Genomic DNA, 19763 nt, shown 5'->3' on the forward strand with positions numbered 1-19763 from the left:
AAAAATATCTGATAATCATAAAAAACAGCGGATAGAGAGATGTGGGTGTGGTTTTATCTTATTATTATTTTTGTCTCATAACCACTACCTTGCTCTTCTCTTTCAACAAGCATTAAAGAATGGCTCACTCACGTTTTACGTGATTTTGCACTAATTTGCAAAGGAAAAATTATGATAAAAACAGCTGAAAATAATAAAGACAGCGGGATAGGGAGAAGTGGCTGATTTTTGTATTTTATTTTCAAATTATTTTTTTGTCTCCTGCTACCCAAATCTTGCTCTCCTCTTTCAACAAACATGAAAGAATGGCTTGTGCCCATTTTGCTATCTGCAAAAGGAAACATTTAAGAAAAACAATTAAAATAATAAAGACAGAGAGTATAGGAGATGTGAGTGAAGTTTAATTGTATTATATTATAATTATTTTTTGTCTTCTTTTTGCTAATACCTTACCCTCCTCTTGTACTCTCTCTTTATTTAATTTGCTGTGGCTCATTGTCTTTCACATGTCGGGACAGTGCACACACATGACGACAAGACATCTAGATATCAGGCAGTTTTGAAAACAGTCATAGCATCTGGGACTCATCTCGGCCTGTCGCAGAAGTGCGCACACAACAAGACATTTCTTCGTGAGATTCGAGACTTCTCGTTGCAGACCAGTCGCTGCCTCAAAACATCAAATGAGATGAGCTTGAGTCTTGTAGTGACAAGACACACCTGGGACAAATCAACAACAGGGAAACAGGAAACAAGGGCAGAACTTCAAAATAAAAGACACACAAGAAACCAAGCACACTTTACTGGACAGTACGGAATGTCCCATATATGACAATACTCGACACAGTCGTAATAATTCTCCACTGTCAATAAACGTGAGCACCACTTTTTTTCATGAGAGTGAATGGAAAACATGGCTTCGTCAGGTGTTTGGTTTAAAAGTGTCTTATTAGTTCCACCAGTTTTAAATTGTCATTTGCAAGCACCTACAAACATACAACACTCTGTGGAAGTGCGTTATATAGCGTTATTTATGTTGCAAGTGACGTTATGTAGCGTTGCACGTGAAACAGTATTTTACATACTGTTCATCATACTCCGTTTTTACTTCAATTTAATATATGCCTAAAACACAAGTAGTGTTTAGTTTGTGAATTAATCAGTGTGTTTTAATGAATCTTTTCCGTGAACAAATTGTTCTCGTTCACTGCCATTATTTCAGTTGTGAAGGACTCTGACTTTTTTATTTTCTTTTTTTTTATCCCTTCTCTCCCAATTTGGAATGCCCAATTCCCACTACTTAGTAGGTCCTTGCGGTGGCGCGGTTACTCACCTCAATCTGGGTGGTGGAGGACATGTCTCAGTTGCCTCTGCTTCTGAGACATTCAATCCACACATCTTATCACATGGCACGTTGTGCATGACACCACGGTGACTCACAGCATGTGGAGGCTCATGCTACTCTCCGTGATCCAAGCATAGCTTACCACGTGCCCCATTGAGAGCGAGAACCCCTAATCGCGACCACGAGTAAGTTACCCCATGTGACTCCCTAGCAACCGCGCCAATTTGGTTGCTTAGGAGACCTGGCTGGAGTCATTCAGCATGCCCTGGATTCGAACTCACGACTCCAGGGGTGGTAGTCAGCCTCAATACTCGCTGAGCTACCCAGGCCCCCCGACTCAGTTGCTTTTAATAAATCAGCCGAATAATTTTATGACTCAATTATAACACAGAAAATGGCCCTGACAGCAGACGTGCATCGCCCAGACATCTACTTGATGTGTTTGTTTTCATCTGGAATACGTATTGTTTAGATTGTTTGCTCATCTGCCATTTGTCTATAAGACGTTTGCTCTCATATGTCAAAAAGACATATAGCAGATGACTTTGAAATGTTTACAATTTAGGCTATAATTTGCAGTATGTAAATTGATTATAACCAACTGATTATAAGGTGTATTATAAGACACTATAAATGCATTACAATTAATTAACCATACAGTACATTTACTCTGCAATTTATATACAGGCCTCAAGTAAAGTACTACATGAATTTATAGTACTACCTGAATATTACTACCATTATTACATATCATTAATCAAATTTTATTTGTTAGAATAAATTCTGCCAGCTGGAAGGTGCCATACGCACACATATGTTCCCTTCCCAAATTGCTCTGTGGATCTGAGGGCTTATGATAAGCAAGAAAATAAAAGTAACTTATGCACCATGTTGACTTGCGTCCTATATGTGAGCGGTAATTGGCAGTTCCTAGAGAGAGAGAAAGAGATTTTCATTTTGCACACCGTCAAGAATTTCTGTCTGTGCACTGATACACATCTAATTATTGCTAGAACAGATGGGCAACCTGTCAACATATTCCGTAACAACATTTTGGGAGATTTTAATGCTAAACAAAAAATACTGGCAAGATGAGACATTTGCCTCTGATTACATTTCTTATGATTTCTGTCAGTGCTACTTTTTATTCAGAGTAATGGATGATTTTGCAGATTATTACAGATATTTTTTTTTTTTTTCTAAAAATATATTTCTCAGGGAGACAGTCTGGTTGGCAGTTGCTCCAGGTGTTGTGTTGTTTTCCATTTGCATTAAACAGTGTCTGAATCTGCAGCACAGTCAATTAAGAAGATAAAGTCTAGCAGTCGAGCTTACAATGTTTTTTTTTTTTTTTTTTTTTTTTTATTTTATTTTTTTTTTAAATTGCCTTCACAGCATTAATTTATTTTCCCCTGTCCATGTTTATATTTTAAAATGCTACATTGCTTCAAACACTTGGAAGTTTCCATATATTATAACTACTGAAAAGCAAATTGTCAAATTAAGTTATGGTTTATTCTGCAGGGGGGCCAAGAGAGTGCTCTCTGTTTCTCTCTTCTCTTCTCTTCTCTTCTCCTCTTAAACACTTCCATTGTTCGGGCAAACAGGTAGTCCCACCCCGAACTCACACCATTTGTTAAGCCAATGCTGTTATCTACAGCCAGTCAAACAAACTGATTGTAATTCCGATTGGTGTCACTAGAGAAACAGAAATTACACACTTATATTGTATGACTTGAAATTTATGACTGGAAAGTTATTACAGTTTTACCTCATTAGTGAGCTCCTGTTTTGTCACAACAGGGCTTTTGAGAGCTAATTTAGTAATAGGCAAAGTTAACAGAGACTTAGAGTCTTAATACTATAAACGTATTGAGTACAGTGGTGTACTATTTATAGTACAGAGCGTTGGCTTCCCTTCCCATGAGTCCTTTTGTATTGTGCAGCATCTCACCTCAGTTGATTTTTAGGCTGGGTAGGTACACCGCTGCATAAAGTATAGAGTTTCTACAGTACATCAGGCTGCTGGGAAAAGATAAAGACTGGAAAATCTCCTTTGAATTTTTTAAGGAGATCCAGCTTACTTCTTTCTTCCTAAGATTCAGGAGATCATCTAGCTGGCAACATTTATCCTACTATTCGATATGAACCTAATCTGAATTTTATTACGTACAGTATTTAATATAAATGTAAAGTGTATAATTCTGTGCCACTAGTGTCACCAAATGTAATTGCAAAAAGAATTTACATTTTCCAGAAACCAGTAATCACCAAAGTCCATTTCAAAGCAAGTCTTGCTAAAAAAACGCTATTTTTCAGACTGGACTATCTAATGCGCTTGCACATTCTCAAGCTGACTGACAGGCGATGTCTGTATCTAAATGGTCTGTTACATGTAAGGCGGGACTTCCTTTTCTACGTCTGCCATAGGCCTTCTTCAAAGCAGCGCCATCTTTAATTTTTGACAGGAATCACAACGAGGCTGTGAGAGATAAACGTACCGTCTTCAATGGGCTGTACAGTTGTTTAATGTGTTTCTCGAACGTCCTGCTAACAAAACATTAAAAAAATATCTTTCCAAGAGATTTCAGAAGACAAAAAAACTCCAAACAACATGAGTTGTGGAAAATTAGATGTGATCTAGGAGCTTTCTGAAAGCTTTATAAATTGCATGTCATTGAAAAGACGGCAAGTTTATCACTCACAGCCTCATTTTCATTATCGTCAAAAATCAAAGATGGCGCTATGTGAATAAGGTCTATATTAACTTAAGTTATTAATAGGGCTGTCAATAGCATACAAATTTTAATCAAATTAATTACATAGTATGCTGATTAATTAATTAATTAATCACATATATAAATATTTGCTGAGAAAGCCCCTCAAATAACAATAATTCTATATATAATGATTAATCATTAAATCATTATAAACAGTTGTATTAAAAAAATTATAAATCATATATTTATTAATTATAACAAAAAATAACACAGATAATTAAAATGCATTACATTATTGTGGCACACCAGTTAAGCATTAAAAAATATGGTAACACTTTACAGTAAGGTTCCATTTGTCAACATTAGTTCACAAGAACTAACAATGAACAATACTTTTACAGCATTTATTAATCTTAATGTTCATTTCAACATATATTAATACAAAGATTAATAAACCCTCTAAACAATACATTGTTAATTGTTGTTAATGATACCTAATGCATTAACTAATGTTAACGGAATCTTATTGTAAAGTGTTACCAAAAAGACAGTACAGTGGCTTTAAAAAGTGTCTTTAGAATGCAATATATATATATATATATATATATATATATATATATATATATATATATATATATATATATATATTCATATTAATATTCATGAACATAAGCCTATCATTGACTTACAGTTCACAGCAATCTATTTTGCAATTGAATTCATCAATCAGTCCAAAATGTATTACAGTTTTTCTCGATTGCTTAAACACAATAACTGGTTCCTGTAGCACAAAAACCCATAACCTTACATCATTCCCAAAAACACACACACATTTCCCATAACCGTAAACTCTATTCACCTGTTTCCACACATTTCAATATTCAAAACTCTTTCTGCAAAAACTTACACAAAATTGGCCAAATAAATCATTCATTGCACTATATGTTCATTCAGCAAACACTAAGCTTCAAAATTGTTAACACACCAATCAGAACTGTAGGGTCAATAAATAGAGCTTAAAGGCATGTCCATGTGCTTTGGAACAATGGATTCTAACAATGCCGAAGTTGCAAGACAACAGAAAGGTAGAGGAAGAGGACGAGGACGAGGACAAAGACAAGTAATCTCAGATGAAATCCGTGCCACTCTAGTTCATCATGTGCTCATAAATGGGAGGACTATGAAAGAAGCTGGACTTTGTTCTTAGTGTAGTTTTTACCACAGTAATGGATGGCCATAGGTCAATAATGATCAAATTTCATTTTTGCAGAACTGAGAGGCAGCCATCTATTGGAGGTAGGTGGAGACTTCTCACAGCCGAGCAGGAGACTGCCATGGTGAATATGGTGATTGCCAATAATGCCATCCATTTGAGGGAAATTCAAACCCAAACAGTTGAAGACCAGGTAGTCTTCCAAGGAACTGACAACATCAGTATTTCCACCATTGACCGGATTGTTCAGAAGAACCACATAAGGACAAAGCAGCTGTACCATGTGCCTTTTGAAAGGAATTCAAACAGAGATAAGGATGAACGATACCAATATGTGCAGGTAATTGCTATACTGTACATAATTTTTACAGTATGTAGAGTATGGCCCATCTCTCCAGCATATCAATACAGTACTGTATAGTAATGTTACAGTAACTGCAGTACACAATCTTTCATTCCAGTACAGTAGTACAGTACTGTATTTGTAGTAGAGTAAAATGTGTGTTTTTTGTTTTTTTACTTCTGTAGAGAATATTTGAGCTGGATGCCATGGCTGTCCCAAATGAGTACATCTTCATCAAGGCAGGGTTCAACCTAACAAAAAGGCGTAATAGGGGGCGCAACATCCTTGGTCACCGTGCTATCACACCTGGCCAGAGGGGAGGCAACGTCACCCTGTGTGCAGCCATCAGCAATCATGGCGTCCTCCACAGTCATGTCAAAGTGGGTTCATAAAACACAGCACAATTCCTTCAATTTCTAGATCAGCTGCACAATAACATTCTTAAACAGGAAGGGGAGCCAGGTCAACCAGAGCAAGCCCAATATATTGTCATTTGGGACAACGTGAGTTTCCGCTGCGCTTCTCTGTTTCACACCTGGTTCAATGACCACCCCATGTTCACCGTTCTTTTTTTTACCAGCATATTCCCAATTTCTGAAACCGATTGAGGAATTTTTCTCAGCATGGCAGTGGAGAGTGTATGACCGCAACCCCTACGCACAGCAAAACCTCCTGGAGGCAAAGGTGGACGCCTGTGGTGATGTGTCTGTGGAGTCTATCCAGGGTTATCTAAGGCACACCAGGGCATTTTCCCATGCTACCTGGCAAGAGCAAACATAATGTGTGATGCTGATGAGATATTATGGCCTGACCCAGACCTGAGATGAGCTGATGTGAATGCTGATGTTGAGTAACTTCTACACTTACTGCATTTGGAAATAAAGCTTTTGGAAATTGGGTATTCTACTGTGCATGGACTCTTCCTTAAATGTTTTGTTAGTGTGACATTTCAAAGGTCAGGTTTTTGACCAAAACAGCATATACAGTAGTATTCCCTAATCCACTAATGTGAGAGGTATTTACAGTATTACAATCCTGTTTTGAATTTCTCTCACCAGGGTGTTCCTGAAAGGGTTATTTGGATAGTCAGTGCTGTGATTTTACAAAGTTCCAAATTATTTATCTGAAAACCTATTCTAAACATTTTGGTAGCAGTGTTTTGAATTAATCGTAGCCAGCGCACCAGGCCAACACGTAACCTCGACACAGTTATGAGTGTCAAACAGCCCTTTGGGGACAAGTCGGCTACCCAAAAGATAGAGACGGGCTAGCCCAGTCGTGGCCTCTTATCCCCTTTTACCCCACTCCCTAAAAAAGGGTGGATTAACTGACTGGTCCCACCAGGTCTAATCGGGGGAGTGTCCCTCGCAAGGGGAAGACACCGTGGAGACCACACCCCGCCCGGGGGGGGGGGGGGGGGAGGGGGATACATCACATGGTCTTGCCGAGCTATGTTGGAAGTATGCCATGTGGGGGAGTCCCAAGGTAGGTCCTGCCCTATGGGGGAGGAGTTACTTCAAGCATGGTGACTAGGGCAGAGGGGCCTCTGCCAAAGGAAGATGGGAACAGGGAAACAAATTAGCGGAAGATATACGTCACATGGGGTTACCTACGGGGAACCACCACATGCGGAGCACCTACCCCAGAACAGGGCTTTGTTAGCACGTGTACTGAGCTGTCAGCGAGTCTCTCCGCAAACTCATCTGCCACAGGGCTCGGAGGAAATCAACCAGGGAACACAGTATGTGAACACTACTGGGAGTTAACGGTGCACGTCTTCAGCTCAGGGGAGGTGAAATGCGCTATGTGCAAGTGATACACCCGGCTGGCTGTCCCGGACTTACCTGCTTGTGCGTGCCACTACACGGGATGAAACCGGTTCCACCCGGAGATTGTAGAACCTCGCAAAGGTGTTGGGTGTTGCCCAGCCCACTGCTCTGCAAATGTCTGTTAGAGAGGTGCCCCTGGTCAAGGCCCAGGAGGCCGCTACACCTCTGGTAGAATGGGCCTGTAGCCCTACCAGGAGCTGCACGTCCTGGGCGTGATATACCATAGTTATGGCGTCAATGAGCTAGTGGGCGATCCTCTGCTTGGAGACAGCGCTTCCTTTCCGCTGTCCACCAAAGCAGACAAAGAGCTGCTCAGAGATTCTAAAACTTTGCGTGTGATCCAAATAGATGCGTAAAGCACGCACTGGACACAGCAACATCATGGCTGGGTCTGCCTCCTCCTAGGGCAGCGCTTGCAGGTTCACCACCTGGTCCCTAAAAGGGGGTCGTGGGAACCTTGGGCACATAGCCCAGTCGGGGTCTCAGGATCACGTGAGAGTAGCCCGGACCTAACTCCAGGCACATTTCACTGACAGAGAAAGCTTGCAGGTCTCCTACTCTCTTGATGGAAGTGAGCGCAGTCAGGAGGGCAGTCTTCAAGGAGAGTGCCTAAAGCTCAGCTGACTGCAAAGGCTCAAATCCTGAAGACCCTGAAGAACTACAGAGAGGTCCCATGAGGGAACAAGGCATGGTATGAAGGGATTCAACCTCCTGGTGCCTCTCAGGAACCTGATGATCAGGTTGTGCTTCCCTAAGGACTTACCATCCACTGTGTCATGGTGTGCCACTATAGCGGCTACATACGCCTTCAAGGTGGAAGGGGACAGCTGCCCTTCCAACCTCTCCTGCAGGAAGGAAAGCACCCAACCGACTGCGCATCTCTGGGGTCTTCGCATCGGGAAGAACACCACTTAGCGAACAGACGCCACTTAAAGGCATACAGGCGCCTCATAGAGGGGGCCATAGCCTGAGTTATCGTGTCTACCACCGCGGGTGGTAGACCACTTAGGTCTTCCACATCCCGTCCAGGGGCCAAACATGGAGATTCCAGAGGTCTAGTCACGGGTGCCAGATGGTGCCCCATCCCTGAGAAAGAAGGTCCATCCTCAGGGGAATTTGCCAGGGGGGAGCTGTCGTGAGGAGCATGAGGTCCAAGAACCACGTCTGGGTGGGCCAGTAGGGTGCTACCAGGACAACCTGCTCCTTGTTCTCCCTGACCTTGCACAGGGTCTGTGCAAGTAGTCTCACTGGGGGAAACACATATTTGCGAAGTCCAGGGGGCCAGCTGTGTGCCAGTGCATCTATACCGAGAGGTGCCTCGGTCAGGGCGTACCAGACCAGGCAGTGAGAGGATTCTTGGGAGGCGAACAGGTCTACCTGTGCCTGTCCGAATTGACTCCAAATCAGCTGGACCACCTGAGGGTGGAGTCCCACTCTCCCTTGAGGGTAACCTGCCGTGACAGTACGTCCGCTGCAGTGTTGAGGTCGCCTGGGATATGAGTGGCTTGCAGCGACCTGAGGTGCTTCTGACTCCAGAGGAGGAGATGGTGGGTGAGTTGTGACATACAACGGAAGCGCAGACCGCCTTGACGGTTGAAATATGCTACCGTTGCCGTGTTGGCATTCGAAATCGCCAGTGCACTCTCCGACGCAGCGATCAAGGACTCATCCTGCTCACAAGCCCCGAGAGAGATGTTAGGCTGGCCGTGAGGTGAACTGGTCTCATCTCGGAACTCGACAGGGGCAGACGAGCATGCTGGGGAACAGGAGGTCCGCGGGGAATTACCCGGTGAGACCACGCCCATTGAAATTCACAAATCACCTCCAGCACCAGTTGGGCTGGCCTCATGCACATAGGTAGAAGGCTCAGCGCGGGGGGCGGCTGGAATGGCTTTCCCTCGGAGGAAGGAAAGCCACGACCGCAACGTTGCCATGGTCATGTTCTCGCAATGAGAACACGAACCATCCACGAACGCTGCCTCAGTGTGAGCATGGTCCAGACACGTGAGGCAGTGCCCGTGGCCGTTGGAGGCGGAGAGCTAACGACCGCATCCAGGAATCACACAAAGACAGAAAGGCATCTTTAAAAAGATGCGTCTTTAAAAAGACGTTCACATCAATGTGTTGCTCTGATAGTGGAAAATATACTCTTTACAGAAATATATACTCTCTTAGTAGCGCTGTCGACGCACCCAGGGGCGTAGTCTGCACTAAGCATGCAGATGGAGAGAAAGCCACTGAAATGCGGCATATATCCAACAGCATACGCTTCTATCTGTGGTGAATGGACCGGCAGTGGAATTCAGCTCGCTGACACACAACCGCTCGGCTCCAAAGAAAAATCTGAATGAGTGGTTGCGAGCCAGCTCCTTTTATACCCGTATGTCCGGGGGAGTGGCATGCAAATTCCACTCACCAATTCTCATTGGCCTTTTCACAAAGATTAAAGGTGTTTGGGACTCCCAGGAGCGACCCCTAGTGTCACTACATCGACACAACGTCGAGTGAGTGACAGCAGGGGAACAGCAAAATTCAGGAACTACAATATGTGCAAAAATATGCTGCAAGTCCGTCAACCTCATGGGTCTTCCAATCTCTCCTCTCTGTCTGGCCACAACATTTAATCTACATCACACCTGATATCCTCCCTTGCAATACAACGAGGGAAAAATCTTTTGGCATGACGCAGCCACCCCCTACAACAATCTGCTGTGATATCCTCACAAGTAGCATCCATTTCACCCAGTAATGACAACTGGCCGTGAGGATGGTGATCATAGACCTTCCATCTCCATGCAGAAAAGAACTCCTCAATGGGATTTAGGAATTGGGAGTATGGTGGGAGACACTCCATCAAAAAATGTGGGTGGGCAACAAACCATTCCCTGACTGTATTTGAACGATGGAAATTTACGTTGTCCCAAACTATAGCATACGTTGGCAAGTCATTTCTTACCAACCCCCTTTCATTCTCAGGAATGAGATCACTGTAAAGAGTTTCCAGGAAATTGAGGAGACATTGTGTGTTATAGGGCCCAATGATGGGAATGTGGCTGAGTAAGCCATTCCCACATATGGCAGCACACATTGTAATGTTCCCTCTATGTTGGCCTGGCACATCAACAGTGGCTTGGTGACCAATAAAATTATGGCCACGTCTCCTGACTTTGGTCAAGTTGAATCCTGCCTCATCAAAATGTGTGGGGATTCATCAGCCTCCAGCTCCATCACTCTCTATAAAAGATAGTATAACAATTAAGCAATTTAGGAAATAATTTACAGTAGATATTATAAATCATACAGTTACACATATCCCACATTGTGTAACATATTCTGCATATACAGGTTGTACATGTCAATACTGAAAGACAAGGAGATTACAGCACTGTGTATTGTACAGTGATGAATTCTAACCTGTACATACATTGCTCTAAATTGTGAGGAAATTGAATTGTGCCCCATCTAGCCTAAGTCTATCCATCTGACAACTATTACTACAATACCACATAACTATTATGTATCTAATATATGTGTGACAGGTTATTGTGTTTGTTGGCTGTGGGATTTACACAATGAACTTGTGTATAATTGCATTTGAGAGTAGTTTAATAGTCATTCAACGATTGTGCCAAAGCGATTGAGAAAAACTGTAATGATTAAGTGTCTTTGAAATCCATTCCGAATTGACCACGGAAGTGCATGTAGATGCAGTGTTGTTTGTTATTTTGCTGATAAAGGTTTTAGTTGGTAATTTATTTTCTATGTATTCCATTTTAAGAGAAGTGAAACTTGCTGTTTGATTGGATTGCAGTCAATAGCAGTTTTTTGCTTCATAGTCCATACTAAGATCAAGATGATGCAGGCAGTGGTCAATGAGGTGCACTGCAGTCCCAGCCTTACCAGCCTTGCATAATACAGTTTTTCTCAGTCGATTTGATACATTTCTCCAAACTATAATCAGTGCTCTCAAAACAATTCACACAGCCGTAGAAACAGACACTCAAATTTGCAGAACAATTACATTTCACTGCATAATGAAGCAATGTATTCTTTTCTGATAACGTGTTTATTAAAACTAAATACTAATATCAAAACAATAGATGTGTTCTCTATTAAATTCATAACATGTTCAGCTATAGACACACAACTCTACTATTGAATTAACACATTTATCATAAAAATCCACAGTAAAGACCTTTTTCCATGTGTTCTCATAAAATTTATCTTCCAATGCCATTCCTCCCTCTTCTTCTTTTTTGTTGAGATTGAAGTCACTGTAGATCTGCTCACATTAGGCCGAACACTCTGTGTGTCTTAGAGAGACCATAATTCATAACATGATCAGTTGGAGGGACTTGCCGATCATTTGAGCCTTCTTTACTCTAATCTTCCACCCTGATGTCCTCTTTCTGTTCACCATCATTACACCATCTCCATTTGGTCTTTCCTGAAGTCTTTCCATGCACGCACCTGAAAGAGTTGAGAAAACTTTCCCCTTTTCTCATCACTTGTTCCTCAGATTTTGTCTTTCTTTACCCACTCTACCTCATCTTCTTCTTCCTCATTGTTTGTTTGCTCTGAATTTTCATAGTTTACGCCTTTTATAGATAGCAGAGTCATGATAGTTATGTGAAAAGTTTAGTAAATTGCATTTTCTTTGCTGTGTGCATTACTAACACAGCCGATATTAATCTGAAGGGATTTGGCAACCTGACATGTGCATTTGAGAATATGACTTTAATATAGTTGTCCCTGTTAACTGTTTTGAAAGCATGAGTTTTGGATCAGAGAAATTTGTATGCAGTGTTTCGAGAAAATGAGGAAAATCAAGAAACATGCATGATTTGTTTAGGACAATTACAACATTTTCAGATGGCTGTGTTAATTGTTTTGGGAGCAGTGACCTGAGTTTGGAGATATGCGTAAAATCGATCGAGAAAAACTGTAAACGAATGGAAAGTTTGTAATATTTTGTGAAAGTAATTCAGAGATGGCACCATCTCTGGCATGACATGGAAAGTTTAAAATGACTAATAAGCCCATAGAGTTATTATAGAGTTGTCAGCTGTTCATAATGAGAACAAATACTTCCATTATTTGTCAGTCAGCCCATTTAACTATAGCAAACAGTATGCTGCACTGTTGTGGCATAAATTTTGCTTTTGTTTGTTGTTGGTAGATCCTCACATTTAAAGAAATATAAAAATGGTTCAGTTAGACTGCCCCATACAATATCTTTCCCCAGACACAAGACTGTGTGATGTGGTCCGTGAAGTTCAGCTGATCGTCATAGCCAATCCCAAGATTTGTGGCTGTCCTGTATGGTGCAACTGTTGACAAGTCTATGAATGGTTAAGTCATGTTTTATTGCTGGGCTGCTGGGACAACACACCTCTGCTTTTCAGAGGAATCAACCTATGAATGGCTTACTTATAGTTGTCTCTGCATATTCAGCTTGGATAGGAGAAAGTATTTTAACATCAGCAAAAATTACATACTTAATCTTTAAAGATAAACTTTTATTGCAATGGCACAAAGTTCATTGTATTTTTGCATTAGTATTCCCGTGAGTGAACAGAATGAAACTGTTGTTGCTGAATGGGAAAATCAGGCAACAGGGAGTTCTACCTATTCTATTTAGCAGATCTTTGGGGAATGCAGCACTTTTTCTGCCATCTATGGCTATATGATGTGTAAAATAAAAGCAATAATGGGAAAGTGATGGATGCCATTGGGTGGAAGGCTTCATTACATGTTGACACTTCCCAGATAGAATGTCCTTTGAGGACTGCATTTGGACTGTTCTGTACAAGATTGATAGATTTTATTTACAGTTGTGGAAATATAATATAATAGAAGCATCTATTTCTAGAATTGCACAAAACATGGGATGAACAAACCACTACGCCACCACCGATCCTCAATATATACAGTATTATATATATATATATATATATATATATATATATATATATATACACACACACACACACACACACACACACACACACACACAAAACAGTTTGTTCCGGTCCTCGAATCTGATTGGACGAGAGACATTCCATGAGTACTGAAGGTCTCATACCATCAGCACTCGAACGCTTCACTATGTGTATCACACCGCTTGTGTTCGTGCCGTTCTAAACTAAAGTGTAAGAGCAGGTGCAGATGTGTTAAGAGCTGTCTGTCTCTTTACATTACATTTTTTGACATTACATATTTTAGCCAGCAGATGGAGGCAAAAGACCATTTTTGTGTGTAATATAAGCCTGTTGGTGAAGTGAAGTGAGTCAGCATCACTCAGTGTTTATATTCAAAAGCACTCCATGATCACTTGTATTAATACTACACTACTAAAGCTAGGAAATAGCTTTAAACGGCTTTAAACTAACAACTTCAGCATTAAGGCTCATCATAGCTGAGAGACACAACAGACTGATTAATTGTTCAAACTCAAGGTGCTTACCTCTTACCAGAGTTTCCACATTGGAGAGGACATACTGTTCAAAATGGCAGAGGAGATTGCAGTTTATATAGTGAAAGACTCACCAGCTACCACGAAATAGGGAGGAATATCCCTGCTTGGACGGCTATTTTTTCACTGAGAAAATAAGATGAATTTCACCAAAATTACATTATCTTCAGAAAGCTGACTAACAGACAACAGAAGTGGTTCACAACCAGGGGCTCGGGAACCACTGGGGTGCCTCAGCACACTTCCAGGGTGGTCTAAAGATCTCTTAAAATTATTTAAAATATGATAGATTATTATAATTTTTATATAATTATTATAATTCAACTTACTGAAAATGCTAAAAATGTAATAACTCTCTTCAACAGCTTGCTTTTTATGAAGAATATACAGTTCTAGACATTTCTAGAATCACAGGTTTTAAGGAAATATCTTATAATAGATATATATTATAATATAAATATCTAATAGCCTACATGGGGGTCTTTCGGATATTTTCTCTGACAATGGGGGGCCTTGGAGTCAAAAAGGTTGAGAACCACTGTACTACAGCATCATCAACAGGTGATCGCACACGCTCCATCTCTCTCTCTCTCTCTCTCTCTCTTTCTCTCTCTCTCTCACACACACACACACACACACACAAACATCCTTGTTTCTCCAATAAAATGTTAGAAACAGCCCAAGCCGTGATACTAGTAGTTCTAAAGTTTTGCTTTTGAGAGGCTTGGACACATCATTTGTTTTGAACCAGCAACAGCAGATTCTGATCCGTGGCGAAAGAAAGTAGTTCCATGCAAAAAAATATTTTTTATGACCGTACTCAGTTCTTCCTAATTTTTTTTTTATTTTCTTGTTCATTAAACTGTTGTACATAAGCAATATCACACTCGCAATCGTGCTATATGGCCCTAAATCAGCACTGCTGTGATCACTGAGGAGTGGTGGTGGCGTAGTGGGCTAAAGCACAGTAGAAGGTTGCTGGTTCGATCCCTACACCCACCACCATTGTCTTTGAGCAAGGCACTTAACTCCAAGTTGCTCCGGGGAGATTTTCCTTGAAATAAGTGCACTGTAAGTCACCTTGGATAAAAGCATCTGCCAAATTACATAAATGTAAATGTAAATATCGTAAAGTTGTGAAAAAAGTAATGTTGTGAAGTGTGGTAAAGTGTTGATGTAAGACCATGTCTCAAGATATACAATATGTTCAGTATGTCATACTATCATACTTTTTTCTGTTTCAAATACTAGTTTTAAAAAATAGCAGACAGTATGTAGTAAGCAGTAAACTAATATTCCATTCTAAACATTCATATTCACAACAGAGTAACAGCACCTGGCAAGGCAATGTGTGATTTTAAACTAGCCATTGTCACAACAATGTAAGGTAGAAGTGTTTCCCTCCAAACCGAGCAGAGCTCAACTCTGGCATGAGAATTGAGTCTCATTTAGCTAGCTACATCCACATAGCCTCCCTGCCCAGACACCAATTAAGAAAATCTAATTTTCAATTTGTCTGGCCATTTGTGTCAGAGGCAATTGTGAAATAACTGAGCCCTACAGGTGGTATAAGCGGCTATTCAAGACGTTGATGAATTTGGCTTACCGTTTCACGTTTAATATCAGGATTTTGTGACAGCCTTGAGTGCCGGGCCCTGTTAGTGAACTCGCGCCACGGTTAATGACTTTAGCCTCAGTGTTGACGAGCAGCTGAATAAAAGACTACATTTGATGAAAAATGAAAAATGTCCCTAAAGCATTCAGGTGTCATTCAGTGGCTGCCTTTAGGAGAGCATTAGACTGAAAATGAGAAACCGGAAATATTAAATTATTTGTATGAATTATTTGCATACATATGTAAGCTACAAATAATATATGTGAGTACAAGTATCTATCTATCTATCTATCTATCTATCTATCTATCTATCTATCTATCTATCTATCTATCTATTTGTCTGTCTGGCTGTCTGCCTGCCTGTCTCTCTGTCTCTCTGTCTGCTCATTCCATGTATTTTATTATGAGGTGCCATTTGTGCATTAGTTTTAAATACATAAATTCATAGAAATATTTTGAGGACTGCATTTTTCTTTTGAGTGGTGTAATATCCCAGGTTCACCCCTCTGACATATTTGGGTTCCTGAAGATCTTTTTTCCCAAAGAAAATTTGCATCTATTCATCTAATGTCTACAAACATGTTTGAGAGAAAATGGGTCATGTGCTAGAAATTATTTGACAAATACATGTTTGGTAAGAGAGGTGAAGACATATTAATGCAGGTTCTTATTTTTTTAAAAGCAAGGCTATTTGCATCTCTCAAAATATGACATTAATGGTTTCTGTGAAGCACACAACCACAGGTCATTACTCAGTTACATGCATTTCTTAATTAGCAAAATATTACACATGCCTTGCAAACTGGCTTTTGTTTCATCGTCTTTTGCTCTACCAAGCACATACAGCACTACAACTTATCTTGACCAATACATACACTCTCAAAGACAAATTGCACACAAATGAGCAAGGGTCTGCCCAGCAGTAAGGTTAGTGAAAAATTTAATCTAATACAAAACAGTTTGCCAATCACACTCTATATAACCCTGAAAACTAAAATGAATTGGACACAAGAACAAAAAAAAATAAAATAATAATAATATAATTCTAAATTATATTTAATTTGTTAATTGATCAATATACAATATCACAATAAACCAGAATTTAGCATTTCCTGAAGAAAATGTGAGTGGTGCTTGCCTGGACAAAACTTACCGCCACATTGCTAGGGTGTTCTAGGTGGTTGCCAGGGCTCACGCGAACGCTGAGAGCCTGTATACAGTGATCATCGCCATCGCCAATCTCGCCATCAGCAGAGTGCGTGAGCACTGAACACGCTCAGCCCCATATTTCTTACCGCATGTCTTTGAACACACAGAATGTGCAACGACACTTGAAACCAATGACTGGCAATGCTTAGCAGACTAGAATAACATTTAAAAAAAAAAAAAAAAGAAAACCCTAGAGGGGCCCCCATCCATTTAGCTACAAATTCAAGTAAGAGCTGAATTTAAAATGTTGCGACAGTCACAACATTTTCATGAGATTAGGCTGCATGTTTTGAATGTTCAAAATTCTGTGACACCCCATTAGAAGGGCCCCCATCCCTTTAACTACTAATTCAAGTAAGAGCGGGATGCAGGAATTATGAAGTGGATATCCAATGTATCAATCTGGGAGTCAGAAGAGGGAAAAAGAAAGAGGAGGAGGAGAAGCAGCATGACAGTGCTGACTGGGACAGAATCTGTAATGTTTATTGAATTATCCCTTCTCATGAAAAGATTGCCAACGGCTGCACGATTCGCGATTGGTATTGTTTACATTCACTTCATGTTATTCAACATACAATTCTTATTTAATCACAAAAAACTATACATCATTAGAAAGGCGTAATCTTCAGATTTGATATTTCACCACTGTATTATGATATAAATTTTACAGTCAGAGTAATTCCTTAAGTTATATAAGCAGTTCACATCTGACATGCAAAATTAAAATGAGTTACGGACATAAACATGTAATAAAGACACACATCCATTAAAGCTCTCGTCTTTTTGTCATTGCGAGGCTTCAGTAAACAACGTCCATTAGAAGCTGTAGTCCAAATATGTGTGCATTTAGAGACAATTTTATGGATTCTCATATGTTTACTTTACATTTCTTTATAAAAGATTGGATTTTCATTCAGTTTCCCTCTAAATTATGTGACTCTCATGGTGTGTTGCATATGTACAGAAGAGAGAGGTACATATAGAAGAGAGTTACTACATCACAGCTAGTTTATTTGTTCTGTCAAGTTTAGATAAGCAACTTCTACTATGGATTAGATCACGAAAAAAGTGGTTGTGAAATGACATTGCCAGCTTTTGAAACTATACTGTACAGTGCATCCGGAAAGTATTCACAGCACTTCACTTTTTCCACATTTTGTTATGTTACAGCCTTATTCCAAAATGGATTAAATTCATTATTTTCCTCAAAATTCTAAAAAAATACCCCATAATGACAACGTGAAAGAAGTTTGTTTGAAATCTTTACAAATTTATTAAAAATCACATGTACATAAGTATTCACAGCCTTTGCTCAATACTTTGTTGAAGCACCTTTGGCACCAATTACAGCCTCAAGTCTTTTTGAGTATGATGCTACAAGCTTGGCACGCCTATTTTTGGGCAGTTTCTCCCATTCTTCTTTGTAGGACCTCTCAAGCTCCATCAGGTTGGATGGGGAGCGTCGGTGCACAGCCATTTTCAGAGCTTCAGAAATGTTCAATCGGGTTCCAAGTCTGGGCTCTGGCTGGGCCACTCAAGGACATTCACAGAGTTGTCCTGGAGCCACTCCTTTGTTATCTTGGCTGTGTGCTTAGGGTCGTTGTCCTGTTGGAAGATGAACCTTCGCCCCAGTCTGAGGTCCAGAGTGCTCTGGAGCAGGTTTTCATCAAGGATGTCTCTGTACCTTGCTGCATTCATCTTTCCCTCGATCCTGACTAGTCTCCCAGTTCCTGCTGCTGAAAAACATCCCCACGGTTGGTATTGGTATTGGTCAGGTGATGAGTGGTGCCTGGTTTCCTCCAGACATGACGCTTGCCATTCAGGCCAAAGAGTTCAGTCTTTGTTTCTCATGGTCTGAGAGTCCTTCAGGTGCCTTTTGGCAAACTCCAGGTGGGCTGTCATGTGCCTTTTACTGAGGACTGGCTTCCGTCTGGCCACTCTACCATACAGGCCTGATTGGTGGAGTGCTGCAGAGATGGTTGTTCTTCTGGAAGTTTCTCCTCTCTCCACAAAGAAATGCTGGAGCTCTGTCAGAGTGACCATCGGGTTCTTGGTCACCTCCCTGACTAAGGCCCTTCTCCCCCGATCGCTCAGTTTGGCCAGGTGGCCAGCTCTAGGAAGAGTCCTGGTGGTTCCAAACTTCTTCCATTTACAGATGATGGAGGCCACTGTGCTCACTGGGACCTTCAATGCTGCAGAAATTTTTCTGTACCCTTCCCCAGATCTGTGCCTCGATACAATCCTGTCTCGGAGGTCTACAGACAATTCCTTGGACTTCATGGCTTGGTTTGTGCTCTGACATGCATTGTTAACTGTGGGACCTTATATAGACAGGTGTGTGCCTTTCCAAATCATGTCCAATCAACTGAATTTATCACAGGTGGACTCCAATCAAGTTGTAGAAACATCTCAAGGATGATCAGTGGAAACAGGATGCACCTGAGCTCAATTTTGAGTGTCATGGCAAAGGCTGTGAATACTTATGTACATGTGATTTTTTTCATTTTTTTTTTTTTTTTTTTTTTTTTATAAATTTGCAAAGATTTCAAACAAACTTCTTTCACATTGTCATTATGGGGTATTGTTTGTAGAATTTTGAGGAAAATAATGAATTTAATCCATTTTGGAATAAGGCTGTAACATAACAAAATGTGGAAAAAGTGAAGCGCTGTGAATACTTTCTGGATGCACTGTATGTTACAAAAAATAATGCTTGTTAGTGAAAGATAGTAGCTTAAATGCTCCATGCTTTCTTTTCTTTCTAAGATCATCACTGAAGTCTTTACAACACCACAGACAAGCATATATTGCATGTGCATTCAATGTATCACAATGTGGTATTACTGAAATCGATACGGCCTTCTCTCAAAAATTGTTACAATGAGAATATCCATGCTGAATGAGAATATCCAAGCTAAATGTATCTAATATCTGAATGTCTGAATGTATATAATTATTTACTGATATCTGAATTTATCTAATTATTGACTTTAATTATTTAGCAGTTCCATGGA

This window comes from Myxocyprinus asiaticus, chromosome 3 (assembly GCF_019703515.2).
Source record: "Myxocyprinus asiaticus isolate MX2 ecotype Aquarium Trade chromosome 3, UBuf_Myxa_2, whole genome shotgun sequence".
Taxonomy (NCBI): domain Eukaryota; kingdom Metazoa; phylum Chordata; class Actinopteri; order Cypriniformes; family Catostomidae; genus Myxocyprinus; species Myxocyprinus asiaticus.